General features: G+C 41.3%; 1 pseudogene; it reads right to left on the reverse strand.

Annotated features, from left to right (window-relative positions):
- Positions 1–1919: 1919 nt before the first annotated feature.
- On the reverse strand, positions 1920–2380 carry LOC118653271 (annotated as a pseudogene).
- Positions 2381–14425: the final 12045 nt, after the last annotated feature.

The raw sequence follows: 14425 nt of genomic DNA on the forward strand, positions 1-14425 counted from the left end.
CTTCCTCTCTGTAAAAGATCAATAAAATATATATTTTTAAAAATAAGAATAAAGTTAACCAAGGAAGTGAAAGATCTCTCCTCTGCAAATTATAAGACATTGATGAAAGAAATCAAAGAAGACACATATAAATGAAAGGTATCACTTGTTTATGAATTGGAAAGATTAATATTGCTAAAATGTCAATTCAATATTTGTCAAGATTCCAATGGCCTTTTTAACAGAAGTGGAAAAATAATACTAAAATTTATATGTAATCACAAATTATCTATAATAATAAGAGCATAATATGCTAATTAGATCAGACGACCTTCTGGACAAAGCCACAGCGACGGAGGTTGAGGAAGAGGCAGCCACCGCCACAGCGGCAGCCAAGCCCCTGGCATGAATTACATGCATCAGGCCTCTAGTTCTTAATAGCCAAATAAATACTGAGAAAGAATAACAAAGCAGAAGGCATCACACTTCCTGACTTTAAGCTATACTATAAAGTTATAGTAATTAGAACAGTATGGTACTGGTATAAAAATAGACAAACAGACCAACAGAACAGAATTGAGAGCCCAAGCATATCCAGTCACCTAATATTTGACAAGGGGGACAAAATTAATTTTTGTAAAACTTAAATCTGTCCCAATCTTAGCAGCTCAACCACTAATAAAATTCCTTTTCCCAGATTCCTTTTCAATAAGCCTACAACTTTGTATATTCATTCAATTTTTTCTATTTTTTTCTCTTATTCATCCTAGAATAATCATTTTGCTTTAGAATAAAATTAATTTCCTTTTTCTTCAACAAACATGTCCACCATACCTATCATTATCCAAAAAAATATTCCACTTTTCTTACCTACTTTTTATACACAGTTGTTTCTTTTTACCCTTATTATTTTTAAATAGTTTCAATTGATTAGAATTCTTAACCCTTAAAATCATTAATTCCTAGTGAAATTAAAGAAGTAGAAAATTGTGTATTGTATGTTATACTTACTAACATTCTATGGGTTGGCAAATTTAAAAAGATATTTCATAGTTTCTAGAATTACATTCTTTTTCATAGAAAATTTTTCAATGTGACACAAAACATGTTTACTAATCCCAAATATCTTTAATTCCTCTATAAGAGAAAGCCAAAAGTGAATAATAAGCTTATGTTCAGTAATTAATGTTTCACTGTTTTAATTAACTTGGAAATGATGTAAATATTTAATGAATATTTATAATTTAGCATATCTCATATAACTTTAACATTTCAAGTTACTAAAAAAACACCTATTTTTAAGTAAACATAGTGTAAATATAGTTATTATTGAAAAGTTTATAAACTTTTATGTTACACACATCTATTTAAATTACCAGTTCTTAATGTGTTTATATTACTCATGGAAATATTATGAGACAAACAGCTAACCATCATCTAAATACTTTTCTTTATTACACCCTGTAACAGAGATAACATGAGCTTATTTGACTTTTAGTAATCCTGTGTAAAATAAAAGTTGAATGTTTGAGTTAAATTTGCTATTGTTAGCTTTAAGACATACTTGTTTTAATCATGGCAACAAACTTATACTAGATAATTCACTGAAGATTATCCTACATCAGGTGAACTGGAAACATATTTGGATATATATATATATATATATATATATATATATATATATATTTCGATTGAAGCAGTGATTTTTAAAGCAAACAAAGCAGAATGAGAACATCTTAAATTGTTAATTCTTTCTTTACAGTTTGCCTAAGACCACTTTTGATTCAGAAAACTGTGGAAAGTTTCCACAGTAGGTGCCACAAGGGAACTGCCAGGTGGTGACACATGTCAATTTTTCACAGAGCCCTGCTTTGTGGAGTGTCTGAATACACTGCTCTGGGTCTCCTCTCACACTTACTGGAATCAACCCTGGCAGGTTTTTAGTCCACAGGTCGCTTTTCCCTATATTTATTTGTAAACTTTTTATCATTCTGGCAGGACTTTTTATGGTCCTTAGAATATTCTTCAGCTAGGTCAGCCCCAAGGGGGTCCTCGGGCTAGGGGTCATAAATCAGTGCTATGAGGAACTGGATTACTTGGTCGGTTTTGGTTGCTGCCTTCCAGTTTTCAGCACTAATTACTGGCAGACAGACCTGTCCCTTTTCATGGATGTTGGGGTGATAGATCATTGTTTTAAATATGATCTTTGGTGGTTTGAATGTATATTCTGCTGGAAAGCTGATTTCAATTCTGAAGGCCCCCTTATCATATGGAGGGTTGTTAGGAACAATAAGCCCTTGCCAAGTCAGTAAATTAGATTCATCAACCTGGATGTATGGAAGTTTTTCATTGCACATTTGTGGGTTTCTTCAAGCTCCCTCAGCATCCTGCTGGCCACCATCTTGGATCTGGTGCTGCTCCTTTCCATTTCTGAGTATTCTTGATTCATGTAGACCTTTTTTTGTCTTTAAGGCAATTAAATAGAACTCTTCACAAATTAACTCAGCAATACCATCCACAGGCAGAAAAATATTACACATATGTAGTATACATACATAGTCATATAATCAAGACAGATGCAGAGATGTTATATGTGGGAAACTGTTTATTGCCTTCACTATCTGATAAGCATAGACAGAGAACTCCCCGAAACCCCCCCAAAGGCTGGGTGCCTTTGAAGCCCTAGCAAAGCTCGGAGCTAGGCGCCACCTCTGTTTGTCCAGACAGTGGTACCTGAAACTACTCCCCCATTTATTATTATGTAAATCCTTGCTGATGGGCTAGTCTGCTTGTTACTAGGGGGTCACCTGCCTAAGGGCTATGCTATGGGTGCATCCCAGATCAAGAAAAGCTTGGTGAGGCCTGAGCACGGAGGAAGTCCTTCGGGACTTGCCGCCTGGTCCCCCAATATTGCAAAATTATCTCGTGTCTTTTTCTCTCATTTGTTGTGCGGCTCCTCTTTCAGATACCAAACCCTACTCCACGCAGAACGTGGAGGGAGTCTTAGTCTACAGTTATAGGTTTTCTTTTAGAATTTTATCCATGACACGTGATAAGATAAAACTCATTCATTTATAAAACAGCAGTTGATCCTAATTGTGTTTCTGGCTGAGAGAGAGAGACACATCGATGTGAGAGAGAAATGTAGAGCTGTTCCCTCTCTCACATGCCCCAACTGGGGATTGAATGCACAACCAGGTATGTGCTCTAACCAGGAATTGAACCAACCAGGTTTCAGTGTACCAGACAACAACACACCAACCAGGGCACATACCTTAAACTTTTTATTAATATTTATGCCATCTTTGTTTAATTTTTTTACATCCCCCCCTTAATTGCAAATGTATAAAAGGTAATGTTCATTCTTGCCTGGCCCATGTGGCTCAGTGTTGGACAATGCACTAAGAGTTTTCAGGTTGAATTCCTGGACAGGGCACATGCCCAGGTTGTGGGCTCAAACCCCAGCACGGGGTGCTGGAGGGAACTGATCAATGTTGATGTTTCCCTTTCATCGATGTTTCTATCACTCTCTCCTTCTCCCTTCCTCATACATATATATATATATATCTACACTAATAAAAGAGAAACATGGTAATTGGCGTACGACCGCTACCCTTTTCATTGGCTAATCAGCGAGATATGCAAATTAACTGTCAGCCAAGATGGCGGCCGGCAGCCAGGCAGCTTGAAACTAACATGAGGCTCGCTTGCCTCAGTGACGGAGGATCGTTGGAGGAAACCCACATTCCCCGCCTGCGGCTGCAGGCCTCTGAGCGGGCAGTTTAAGAAACATTGTAACAAATACCGCCAGACTTCAGCCAGCAGATTTGCAACATTGTAAGCAAAGGCCAGAAACCTACTTTCAGCAGCGGAGGGAGGCCTAAGAGCTGGAGCCAAGCCTCAAGGTAAAGCTGGCCCAGAATAAAAAAAAAAAAAAGAAAAAAAGGAGCGGTTGGGAACTTCAGTCACTCCCAGCCTGGAAACAGCCCACAGCCCCTCACCCAGACTGGCCAGGCACCCCAGTGGATACCCCCACCCTGATCCAGGACACCCTTCAGTCCAGTTGAGCCTCTGTCTTTGTCTGACTAGCATAGTTTCTGTCCCCAGTTGTACTTCTGCTTGTATTGTGTTTCTCTAGTCAGGCTCCTGCTTGGAGCTTGCAGTGGCTACCTGCTGCGTGGCTGCTAGGACCCATGGCTGCTATGGACAGAGAAGACGTGAATGAATGGGGCAAGCACATGTTAGTGAGAGTGAGCGAGAAAGACATAGAGAGAGAGAGACAGATAGAGAGAGAGAGAGAGGGAGAGACACAGAGAGAGAGCCTTTGTTAGGCTGATTATATTATCTTGGGCTTGGGAAGGTCAAGGTGCCCTTTCAAACTAACCATCCAACTTCCCAATTCTTTGCAGGCTGGTTTTGGGTCCTCCCTTTAACCAATCCATTTCCTAGATCTTCTGGAGTTCTGTGTCCCTTATCTAATCTGATCCTTTTCCCAGGCTAAGTCAGACCCTTATGGTTAGCATCTTGGCTCCTACTGCTTATGCCTCATAGTAGAAGCACCTCCCCCTGCATCATCTTGGCTTCCTTTTTATTGTTTACTAGAGGCCTGGTGCACAAAATTCGTGCACTGCGGGGGGGGGTGGTAGGTCTCTCAGCCCAGCCTACATCCTCTCGAAGTCTGGGAGCCCTTAGAGAATGTCCAACTGCCGTGGAGGTGGCAGAGGCTCCTGCCACCATTGCTGTGCTCACCAGCCAGCCATGAACTCGGCTTCTGGCTGAGTGGTGCTCTCTCCTTGTGGGAGCACACTGACCACCAGGGGACAGCTCCTATGTTGAGTGTGTGCTGTGTGCCCCCTGGTGGTCAGTGCACATCATAGAGACCAGCCATTCTGCTGTTTGGTCAATTTGCATATTAGCCTCTTATTATATAGGATTCCTTCCCCCATAGTTTGGGGTGTGGACTGATTGTACCCTGGCAATATTCGAAAGCGGGCCCATCCTCCCTATGGGTGTATATGAATGCTGCAACTTCCTAGCAAAACAGGCTTATTATCCGATTCAGTTCCCTAGTTTATTATGCTTAATAATGTCTGATTCCAATTGCTCTCTTCCTTTATTAATATCTAGCTACCTACACTAACATACTGGGTTGGACTTTATTTTATGTCAACACCAGGAAAGAAAGGATCAGCTACCAATGGGTACATCAAAATCAAATTCACAAAAGTCCAAATTCCAAAAGCAAGAGACCACATGGAAACTTAATTTCCTCTTGACCGGGCACTACATACAGAGGTCCTGGAGAACTAACCCTTGTAAGAATTATCACTTTTCATTGGCTTTTTCCAGATTCCACAGGATTCCATATTCAGGCACTGGAAATAGTGTGGTTTAAAGTAGAGAATGCAGCCCCAGGATCTACCAAAATTTGGCAGACATTTTTCATTAATTTTCACCTTAGTTTCCTTTTGGCTACTCTATGGAGCAACTGATAATAGTTTCCCAGAGAATAACTTAGAGTCCTGTCAAACCTGGGAGGGACTCATTTGAGGCCCTTTTTTCAAAGATAGATATGGGGGCATTTAAGTTGTCAAAGGCTTTACACAAAACCTTTGAGGGAGGGCAATCTTTTTCCAGTGTTTCTGTTCATTGCAAGTGAGACAATGATGTCTGGGGTTGTGTTTTGGTAATGGAGCCCTCCATTACACTAGCACACTGCATTTGGGAGAGTGCAGTGAAGGAGGCCAAGGTGTTTTAGGTTTCTCACCTTGGAGCTGTTGCAGTTGGAAGGCCACTGACTTGGCAGACTCTTGTTTATAGTTTCGTAGTCCTTCAGAGTCAAAGGCAATTCACACAGAGGATTAGTACACTTGTGAGTATTAAGGTAAAGGAAGGTAGAGGGGAGAAGTAGGAGTCATGTCCATCTTTTCTTTTAGGTAACTCTCCTGTCTTTGATTTTTTGTTAGTTATGTTTATGCAACTTCCCTAGGAATACAATACCTAGTCTGAAATCACAAATGTGCTCTGATTTATTTTCATGCAGTTATTCAAAGTTTTTTAAAAACATATAAATTCTTAAAGGATTTGCTTTCTTAGTTGGTTTTTGCTTATACTTTGAGAAAAAAGCCAATGGTATTTTTCCTATATAGAAAGCCAATTGTTTGAGCAGCATTTATTAAATAGTCCATTTTATCATCTAAATTTTAATGTCATTTCTTACTTCTGTTATGTGTAAAATTTTAATATGTATATATTTTTTGTATCTGGATTCTCTTTTTTGTTTCATTTGATCATTGTGCCTACTAATGTAACAATACCACACTTTCACACTGTTGCATTAAAATAACTCTGTGATTGAACTTCATATATGGTTGTGCATATCCTTGGAAACTAAGAGAGTTTGACTTTTATATTTATTTTAAATTAGTTATTTTATAATTTTACATATATTCCTTTTATGATTTTTATGACTTGGATACAAATTGCAAATAATTGAGGCATTGTTTATTAAAAATAATTGGATGGTCAAATGTCACCACATGCAATCAAAGCAAAAGTAAACATATACAATGCAAGAACAAGAACAAAAAACACCACACAAAACAATAGTGGAAAAATATATCTACTGAGAGACAAGAGGTATTAACCTAGATTGCTGCTATACACAAAATAAATATTATATAAAAGCAAGGACAAAGATTTTTTCTGATATAAAATAAACATAATTTACACATTTCATATCCTTTCTCAAAGAACCAGTAAAACATACATTTTAAAATGAAGGAAACAACTCCAAAGAGAAGAGTGAGATAGAGTATTAGTTTCTAAAACTTTGACAAATATTTAGGTAGATCTGAACAAGATGTAACTATAGTAAACAAAAACATTGATAAAGACCAATTTGAGGGTTATAAAAACCATATGTAACTGAATTACTAAAAAATAACAGCAAGTAACATGAATGCTGAGTTAGTGAAGATTAAGTGGTTGAAGGGCATCTTTAGAATGAGGATAGAAAATAGATTAACTTTAGTCTTTTGCCTATCATGTATGTGTTAAACTCTTTAGAGTGATCACTAAGACCATAAGATTAGAATGAATAACTTTCTTTCTTTTTTTTTTAATTAAATCTTTATTGTTCAGATTATTACATTTGTTCCTCTTTTTTTTCCCCCCATAATTCCCCTCCTCCCAGTTCCCGCCCCACCCTCCGCCCTCACTCCCCACCCACTGTCCTCATCCATAGGTGCACGATTTTTGTCCAGTCTCTTCCCGCATCGCCCACACCCCTTTCCCCCCCAGGAATAGTCAGTCCATTCCCTTTCTATGTCCCTGATTCTATTATAATCAACAGTTCATAGAATGAATAACTTTCAAATCAGAGGGGAGGGCACACTAAATTACTTCATTAGTAGTTAAAAAAGGAAAAACCTATAATAAATAGAAATAATAAAATGATACATATCAAATAAGAATTGATAAATAATAATTAGAACATGTAAGATTTTTAAAGATGCTATTGATAAGAACAATCCAAAAATCAAGTATAAAACAATAACAAAAGTTGTGCAAAACCATCAAGAGAAAATTCTGAAATTATTGTGGGACTTAAATAAATCCTAAGAAGGCATATTTACATAAGACTTTTAAAAACTGATTTTGCGAACCAAGATGGTGGCATAAGTACACACCTGTACTTGCTGCCTCCCAAAACCACATCAAAACTACAACTAAAAGACAAAATGGATATCATCCAGAACCACGGGAAGGCTGGATGAGTGGAAGTTCTACAACTACAAGGAAAGAGAAAAGCTCATTGAGACTGGTAGGAGATACAGAGGTGCGGAAGTGTGAAGGTATGCAGGCCCACCCTGAAATGGGCTGGCAACTGGGTGCACTGTTCTCTTTTTCAATCTGGAGGGAGATACAAGCTCCCAATTGCTCTGAACTCCAGTTCTGGGCAAGACTCTGGGGACCTAGACTCATACGGGGAGAAACTGGACTGTCTGGCACCGGGCTGGAACACAAGGGCAGCTTTCTCTCAGAGGTGCTCACAACAATCATTGTTCCTGCACGGGGGCACAAAATGCAGAGACACGGGGACCTCTCCAGTGCAGGGCTGACTGGCAGCCATTGCTGTTTGCTCTGCCCTAGTGATTCCCTGAGACCCCGCCCCACCCAATTTACAGCCCCACCCAAGCTGTGAGCAGAGGCTTTTGCATATAAATGGCCAATGCTCTCTCCACCGATATATAAATAACATATATAAACCTAAAAAACTGCAGCTGGGTCATAGAGCCCCAGCTTCCAAAAGAAGGCCTAAGGCTCGACAGCAGCCTGCATTGCTTCACAGCTGGGCCTGGTTTGGGCACCTCCAAACCCAAAACAAAGAGGAGGAACCTGATGATGTCTGTAGTTCTTGCTGGGTGGCCTCAGGCAGTGGCTGACTTTGTACCTCCTTGGAGATCCAAGAGGCAGTGTACCCAGTGGTCAGAGTGAGACCGTACCAGATTACAACTCTTCACATCCATAAGAGACACACTCAAGGGGCAGACTCAGTGAGCACCAAAGCCCCACTGAAGCAAGTCCTGCCCCATAAGGATGTCTCCAGCACAGCAGTCCTCCCATTGTAGACACAGCTGCTCCTCACAGCCAATTGGCCTGGTGGTCAATTCCTCCCAGTGATACCAATAGCAATCAAGACTTAATTACAATAAGACTGTGCACACAGCCCACAGAGGGGTGCACCAAGAGGGTCCACCTCAGGTAATTAGGAAGGCTGAGCCACTGGGCCCTATAGGACACCTAGCACACAAAGAAACTCTATCAACACAGGGAAGCAGCCAAAATGCAGAGCCAAAGAAACAGGTCACAAATGACAGAAATGGAGGAACGCAAACTACTGGATATAGAGTCCAAAACCACGGTTATAAGGTTACTCAAGAATCTTCTAGAAACCTCCAAGAAATTTAGTGAGACCCTCAAGGATACAAAAAAGGACCAATTAGAAAGTAAGCATACACTGACTGAAATAAAGAATAATATACAGAGATGCAACAACAGACTAGAGCAGGGGTGGGCAAACTTTTTGACTCGAGGGCCACAATGGGTTCTTAAACTGGACCGGAGGGCCAGAACAAAAGGATGGATGGAGTGTTTGTGTGAACTAATATAAATTCAAAGTAAACATCATTACATAAAAGGGTACAGTCTTTTTTTTTCAATAGTTTTATTCATTTCAAACGGGCCGGATCCCACCCACGGGCCATAGTTTGCCCATGGCTGGACTAGAGGATCCCAAGAATCAAGTCAAAGATTTGAAATACAGAGAAGCAATAAACACCCAACCAGAAAAGCAAAAAGAAAAAAGAATCCCAAAGTATGAAGATAGTGTATGGAGCCTCTGAGACAACTTCAAGCGCACCAACATCTGAATTATGGGGTGCCAGAAGAAGAGAGAGATCAAGATATTGAAAACCTATTTGAAGAAATAATGACAGAAAACTTCCCCTACCTGGTGAAAGAAATAGACTTACAAGTCCAGGAAGCACAGAGAACCACAAACAAGAGGAATCCAAAGAGGACCACACCAAGACACATCATAATTAAAATGCCAAGGGCAAAAGACAAAGAGAGAATCTTAAAAGCAGCAAGAGAAAAACAGTTAGTTACCTACAAGGGAGTACCCATACGACTGTCAGCTGATTTCTCAACAGAAACTATGCAGGCCAGAAGGGAGTGGTAAGAAATATTCAAAGTGATGAATAGCAAGAACCTACAACCAAGATTACTCTACCCAGCAAAGCTATCATTTAGAATTGAAGGTCAGATAAAGAGCTTCACAGACAAAAAAAAGCTAAAGGAGTTTATCACAACCAAACTAATATATGAAATTCTGAAGGGTCTTATTTAAGAAGAGGAAGAAGAAGAAAAAGAAAAAGATAAAAATTATGAACAACAAAGTGACAACAAATACATATCTATCAACAAGTGAATCTAAAAATCAAGTGAATAAAAAATCTGATGAACAGAATAATCTGATGAATATAATAGAATTAGGAGCGTATAAAGGGAGTGGACTGACAATTCTTAGGGGGAAGGGGGGGGGAGGTGCAGGAAGAGACTGGACAAAAATCGTACACCTATGGATGAAGACAGTGGAGGGGGTGGGTAAGGGCATGAGGTGGGTGGGAACTGGGTGGAGGGGAGCTATGGGGGTTGGAAAGAGGAACAACTGTAATAATCTAAACAATAAAGACTTATTTTAAAAAATAAAATAAATAAAAACTGATTTTGCAAATTAAAAGTTGAAGAAATCAGATAGTTGAAAAATAAAAGCAGAGTAAATGTAAATGGTGCACAATAATTAAACTTTCCAAAACTTAATATTGTAACAACTTAGAAGTCATGTTAGTGTAAAAATGGTGCAGGAATAGACAAATAGATGAATCATGTAAAGAGCCTAGGGAAAAAAATCTCATTTATATATGGGACTCTGCTATGTCAAAGATTTAGCTTTACAAATGTGGATTAAAATGGGCAGCATACTAAACCTGACAAGCTCAAAGGAAGCCTGCACAGTGGACCTTACAAACTTAGAGACAGAAAGTAACCATATAGGATGGTCTGAAATTAAAACTTTCTAACTATAAGCAGTTCATGGTCGGTAGTCATGCCCTAGGGCAGTATTTTTCCCTGACAAAGGTTAATCTTTGCCTTAACTGAGCCTGTCTGTCTTTTGCATATCTTTGGAATGTCAAAGTAATTTTTCTTTCCTGGACCCCTCAAAGCACAGGTACTGCACTGCAGAGACCACAAATCTGCCATTCTCTGGAACATTTTCTCAATTGGTGCAGGTTTTACTTACCGGCAATTGTCAGTTTGGCTCAAATAAACTCATAGAAATTCTCTACAGTCTTGAATGTTTCTTACATTGACACAAATGACAAGGGAAATAATGACCATTTATTTAATGGTGCTACAAAAATTAGATAACATATATTTTAAAAAGTAAAATATTATTTTAAACTTACACTACAAACAAAATTAAATTTTAGATAAAAACATAACATAAAATTAAGAATTATAATAATCACTAGGAAAAAAATATGAAAGAATATAAATGAATACCTGTATGACTATGAAATAGAGAAGAGTTTCCTGACCAAGACTAAAAAATACAGTCTCTGAAGGTAAATGTTGGTAAATTAGATTTCATTAAAATTTAAAATATGGTGTGGTAATATACATCATAATAGTTAAAAGGTAAACCACAAATGGGAAAGCCTAATTTGATATCCATATGCTATCAGCAAAGGGTAAGATTAAAACAAGTAAAAAAATGAGAAAAAGTTGTGAACAGCCAATTCACTTAGGAGAAATCCTACATTCAAATTGATGGAACCATATTAGAACATAATTTAGTAGTACCTACTACAGTGAAAACAGCATACCATAGAATCCAACATGTACATTTCTACTTGTCACATATATCCTATCTAATAATAGACAAACATGATAATTAACCGTAGCTCTGACACGCTTCCATTAGCTAATCAGGGCGATATGCAAATTAACCGCCAACCAAGATGGCGGCCGGCAGCCAGGCAGCTGAAGCGAACAGGAGGCTTGCTTGCTCCAGTGATGGAGGAAGCCAAGGTTCCCCGCCTGCCGCTGCCAGCCTCTGAGCTTGCACTCTAAGAAACAATGTTGCAATTATAGAAGTTAAACAAAACCCAGAAACCTGCTTTCAGCCAGCCAGACTTCAGCCAGCAGGATGGCAACAGTGTTTCAATTATAGAACCCAAACAAACCCAGATCCCTGCTTTCAGCAGCCGAGGTCTCAGAGCTTCAGCCGGGCCTCAGAGCTAAAGCCAGCTCTCAGCTCCAGTGACAGCCGTAGAAGGTAAATAAATCCCAGAATAAAAATAGAGAAAAAAAAAGAAAAAAAGGAGAAGTTGGGAGCTTCAGTTGCTTGCCAGCCTGAAAACGGCCCTCAACCCCTCACCCAGACTGGCCAGGCACCCCGTGGGGACCCCCACCCTGAAGGGGGTGTGAACAGCTGCAAACAGCCATCATCCCCTCATCCAGGCTGGCCAGGCACTCAAGCGGGAACCCCCACCCTAAAGGGGGTGCGGGCAGCCTAAAAACGGCCCTCAGCCCCTCACCCAGACTGTCCAGGCACCCCAGTGGGGACCCTCACCCTGAAGCAATAAGATGGCAGCTAATTTGCATACTGAAGGCGGGCGGGGGGCAGCACTTGAGGCTGTCTGCAGTCCAGGACCGGATCTGTGACCCTGCCTGGTGGGGGGCAGCGCTTGAGGCTGTCCGCAGGACCAAGACACGGATCTGTGACCCTGCCGGGTGGGGGGCAGTGCTTGAGGCTGTCTGCGGTCCTGGTACCTGGATCCATGACCCTTCTGGTGGGGCAGCAGCTCGCACAGGGGCGGATCAGCTGGGGTTGGGCAGGGCAGGACGCCTGGCTTCCGCCCAGTCCCAGTCACTCTGGGCAGGTGAGCAGCGCAGAAAGCCTCTGGACAGGGGAGGCAGGCCAGCGGAGGGTGACCTGTACTCCCCCTATGGCGGTGGTGACAGCTGTGAGCACACCAAGCTGAGCCTGCAGGCTGAGCTGAAGTAGCGCCTACAGGCCATCAGCGCCCAGGAGTGGCTGCACAAGATCCGCCTCCTGGCCCAGAAGGTGCAGGATCGCAGGGACAGCCACCGTGGCGGGCCAGACTGACGTCCTCCTGGCCGCACCACTGGGGTTTGTGGATCTGCAAAGCCAGAGGCCTCCAGTGTGCACATCCCCCCTGGCGTGCGAACATCCCCCAGCACATTGTCACCCTCCCACGCCTGCAACAGTTACAAACCAAGGCATGCACAAGTTCCCCCCGCCTCTCCACCGCACTTCCATCAACCCGGCATGCCTAACACCCCCACAGGATGTGCACACATCCCCTCTGATGTGCTCACGTCCTTTGGAGAGTGTCTGGGTGTTCTGGGTGCTGAGGGTGGGCGCCTGTGAGATGACAGTGAGAGGGCGGAGTGGTGATGCCCTGTTCCCACGGAGGCCAGTGCAGCTATGAGATCACCTCTAGGGGGTTAATGCAGGTGCTGAGGCAGGAGCAGATGCAGACAGACACACTTGGTGGGTGCGGGCAGCCCTCGCTGAGGTGCCTTCGGTCAGTGTTCAAGATCAAGAACCCAGAGGCGGAGAGGAATTCCGTCCTCTCAGTGAAACAGTGGGATATAGTCAGGGCGACTGTAGAGTAGGAATGTGCACTTTGGGTGCCAGCACCCATGAGCGAAGGCTGCCCTGACTGAGCCTCGCTTGCTTGGGGCCTAGCGCACTCCTGCCGGGCAGCGGGTGACAGGACATGCTTTTCTAAATTAATGAGAGAAAATGTTGATTCTCCTGCTGCCCACAAAGGTGGAAAGTGAAGTGGGGAGACATGTGGGGAGTGCGCGAGGTTCCCTGTCTGGGGGTTCCATATCTGCTGTTGGTTTCTTTCACTGCTGACTAGAGATATACAGGGTGTTCCCCAAAAATGTATACACACTTTGAATACCTACTAATTCCAATGGTTTTAAGCATAAGAAAGAAACAACAATGGAGCTGTTATCTGTTAAAAGTGTGGGCACAAACAGGTAGTTGGACATTCCCTGAGGGGTCACAGGTTGGAGAGGGTGAAGGCCAGACTGAGGGGCCCTTTTCTTTCCCCCCAACTGAGTGCACGAATTTCGTGCACCGGGCTACTAGTTTATAAATAAAATTATATTCATTATAAAAAGTGTTTTTATTTATTTACATATTTTAAAAATATCGATATTGTGGAAAATATTACATATGTCCCCTTCTTTCTTCCATTGACCCCTTCAAGCCCATCCCCACTTCCCACCCTAAGCATCTACAACCCTATTGTCTATGTCCATGGGTTGTGCATATATGTGTAGAAGTTCTTTGGTTGATCTACTCTCCCCCCTCCCCGCCCCCCCGTCCACACACATACTTTCCCTCTGAGATTCTGCAGTCTGTTCCATGCTTCTATGTCTCTGGACCTATTTTTTTCAAATATATGTTGTTCACTAGATTCCATATATGAATGAGATCATGTGATACTTGTCTTTCTCTGACTGGCTTATTTCATTACACTGTTTTTAAAAGAAAAAAATTAAATAACCTCTCTTCCTCAGTAGTAGAATCATGTGTAACCTTCATGTTATTCCAAAAACATAATAGTTTATATTGATAAAATTAATGACTTAGATTCAGCTTTCACATTTGTTATAATAAAAATTTCTCAAAATTATATTGCTAAGCCAGGACACTGTGGAGAATGTTTTAGCAGTCATATTAAGTGTGACATTCCCCCAGCCCCAATTACTGGCAGAAGAAAAGAAATTATATCTTAAGGAAAATTTTACCAGCTTATGTTTGCAGTAGACC

Source organism: Myotis myotis, unplaced genomic scaffold (genome assembly GCF_014108235.1).
Source record: "Myotis myotis isolate mMyoMyo1 unplaced genomic scaffold, mMyoMyo1.p scaffold_m19_p_4, whole genome shotgun sequence".
Taxonomy (NCBI): domain Eukaryota; kingdom Metazoa; phylum Chordata; class Mammalia; order Chiroptera; family Vespertilionidae; genus Myotis; species Myotis myotis.